Here is a 3,068-nt window from a genome sequence, read left to right as displayed (position 1 = left end):
ATTTGTTAGCTTCCAAGCACTGGAGTTGTTGCCAATTGGAGCCTCTGAAGTGAAAACACCTGGCTGTGTTCAAGTTTTACTCTTGTTAAGGTATAGGGAATTAAAAAAAAAAAAAGAAGAAGAAGATAAAAGCAGAGAATCCTTTTGGTGATATCTCCATAGACGCTGGTTCTGTTGGAGATACCTGTACTTTTCAGCTGGAACATCTGGATTGCCATTTTTCAGAAAATTAGGACCACGAGGACATATAAACTTGAATGAAACTCTTTTCAGTAGTAAGTCGTGACAGCTGTTAACTATTCATTTTTTGTTTTATGATGAGTCACCTAAGTCACACAGAACCATTCCCGTTCCCTACGTGGATGGCAGACTTTTGAAACTGAGAAGTAATGGATATCGTATGATAGGCAGCAATATTCCACAAGAATGACCATTCAAAAGAAATAATAATTGTTACTGAACTCCACAGAACTTGTTAAAGGCAAAAATCCACTCATCAATGCTCAGGAGCTGTATTTAATTAAACAAAGTGGATATTTTGAGTAGAATCATGATGGGATGGAATTTGTTTGTTTTAAGTACTGACACTGTTTATTTCACTCTAATTGTAATTGTTTCATGTTGTGTCAATAGTATTAGCAGTACACTAAAAATGTAATTCTGGAAATATTTATCTTGTTTAATTTATTTCAAAGTCAAAAGGATTATTTATTATTTAGCATTGCTATAGTAGCTTTTTTATTTTTCTGAACCGAAGTATTTAATGCTTGTCATGCTATAAAACACTTGGACTTGGGCACCAAAGAATAAGGCAAAACAATCAAACAAAAATGAAATGCCATAAATTCAAAATCTGAAAATCACTTTTAAAAATTCAGGAAATAAAAAGTTAATAATGTATGATAGGCTCTCTAAGACAATCATTTTATGCAGAATTTTGGGACTGGAACAGTGGCCAAAATGAAGCATTTCCTTTTAGATTAATATTTCATTTTTTTTTAAATCGACCCATTAAAATACCATTGCAGGATGAATACATGATTGTCTGAAGTGCAGAAGCACAAAATCAGTTCACCACAAATGCAGGCAGTTGCAAATCAGGTGCATTTGTTTCCTCCTTTAACCAGCATCCACTGGAACTTGATAGTGCAGGTGAACGAATTTATGGTCATGGCCTTCCTGCTCCTCATCTACCACTCTACAGTACTTCTGGTCACTGCTGGTACTCGGGCAATGACTTGCAAAGGGCTCAGCTCAGTGTTTTGTGATGGATTCTAGAATACCCTGCATTACAGTTCAGTGTTTCTTGATTTCTCATGTCAGACAAAGATGCTTGTGCTGTGGTTGCTTGGGCTATCCTTTATCCTGGCAATCAGAAAACAATGAATTCAATTTAAGAAAGGTTGCTTCTTTTTGTTTATCTGTAACGAGGAGGCACAAACAAGAAATCAGACTCTGCTTTCCTCTTAGGGATGGGAATCTGCTGTTTGCATCTCTTGGCATGCAAAGATTCAGCACGTGACCCTTGCCCCATCACCCGTAAAAGTGTCACCACACTTTTTAAGAGCATTTAAGGCATTTAAGAGCATGGGAGGGAGAAGGCAGTAGCTTTTAGGGCATCAGAAATGACAGTAATGTGCACTGGAACCGTCTGCACAAGCAAAGTGCGTTGAGGCAGTTGTATTAGATCAATCTGTGGCAGAAAAGAAGCCACTGACAGTTTATTTCTGTGTTGGAGAACAAACTGCAAAGTGCACAGTCCTCATTAGGATAAATGGAGAACAGCTCAGTTTGGATCTCACCAAAACTTTTTACCAGCTAATGGCTATTCAGAGCTGTATGTGAAATGAGTTAGGGCTCTCTTAGCCCTGCCAGTATGATAAAGAACAGCACTCCTGTTAGCAATAATAAGCATCCTTGGCCGAGGGTCTATGGATTGAGTGAGCATGGAGAATGAATTACCCTCTTTCCACTAGATGTGGTCCCTCTAGGTCAGGGCTCAGGTGAGGGGAAAAAATGTTATGGAGCTGCTCTGATTTACAGCAGAGGATCTGGTCTTAATGGCTCAATGGGGCCTTGAAGGTTCTTATCTGTTCCGGGAGCCTGGGAGCAGACCTGCCTCATGGAGGCAGAGCAAGGCTGTCTTAGAGAAAGCCCAAGGGGCCTGGGGCCTGATCTTCACATTGCCCCCTGTTCTATCCACCCTCTGGGGTGCATGAGACCACAATGCAGGACCTTGTTCCTCTCCCAGCCGTGTTGCAGCCATCTGCAGTCCTAAACGTGCAGCTCTGAAGCATCCAAACCCCATGTGATGCTGCAGAGCATATGCAAGAAAAGGTTTGGGAAGGAGGACCTGAGGCCAAGCTGGCTCTGAACCATTGCATGGGACTACACAGGGCAGGCTTAGGGTTACCCTATGAAGTCTGTCTTGGTGTTTGCCTCTGCAGTGCACTGCTCTGAAATAATGGAAATATCATGAGCAGAACTGGAATGAAGGTGTGATCAGGTCTTCCTCCAGCCAAAGAGGAATAACTAGCTATAAAAACAACGTGAAAAGACAGGGGAAGACAAAAAAGAGAAGAAAACAGAGAAAGGGAACGGCACACAAGCAATGCTGTATTTGCTGAGAGGCACATGCAAAAATTCCAGCACACCTTTCGAAACCCAAATGTAAGCAATATAAACTTTTCAAACTGGGCTTTGGAGCCAAAAACTCAAAGCACATGACAGTGTATCAAGACAACACATTTCCTGGTTGCATGCTTATGCTAGCATGCCTTCCCCACCCAGAGGCCTTGTCCATGCTGACCTGTTCTGTTGTATCGGACAGTTGGCCACTTGGCTCCTCTCCCAGCAGCCAGTGCTCTCCAAGCGTGACATCGATCATTGCTGCCTGTAGTAAGGAAGATGGCACTTACCTGATGGGGTAGGCGGAAGCTCCCTCTCTTACCATATGCTGGGAATTGTCAGTGACTGCTTGAAGCCAAGGCTGGCTTTTCCTCCTGCCAGGAAACAGGCCTTTTCCAAAGCCTGCCAAAAAGACTTAAAAAAAAAAAAAAAAAAAAAAA

General features: G+C 41.8%; 1 long non-coding RNA gene across 1 annotated transcript in view; it reads right to left on the bottom strand.

Moving 5' to 3' along the window:
• Nucleotides 1,373–3,068, bottom strand: part of LOC110403935 — a 2,853-nt gene continuing 1,157 nt past the window's right edge. Inside the window, exon 3 of the long non-coding RNA XR_002441936.1 lies at nt 1,373–3,002. This is a non-coding gene — a long non-coding RNA (uncharacterized LOC110403935). The remainder of the gene's footprint in view (nt 3,003–3,068) is intronic.

Source organism: Numida meleagris, chromosome 9 (genome assembly GCF_002078875.1).
Source record: "Numida meleagris isolate 19003 breed g44 Domestic line chromosome 9, NumMel1.0, whole genome shotgun sequence".
NCBI classification, from domain to species: Eukaryota; Metazoa; Chordata; class Aves; order Galliformes; family Numididae; genus Numida; species Numida meleagris.
The sequence above is the reverse complement of the archived record's forward strand: the minus strand, read 5'-3'. Positions and strand labels throughout refer to the sequence as shown.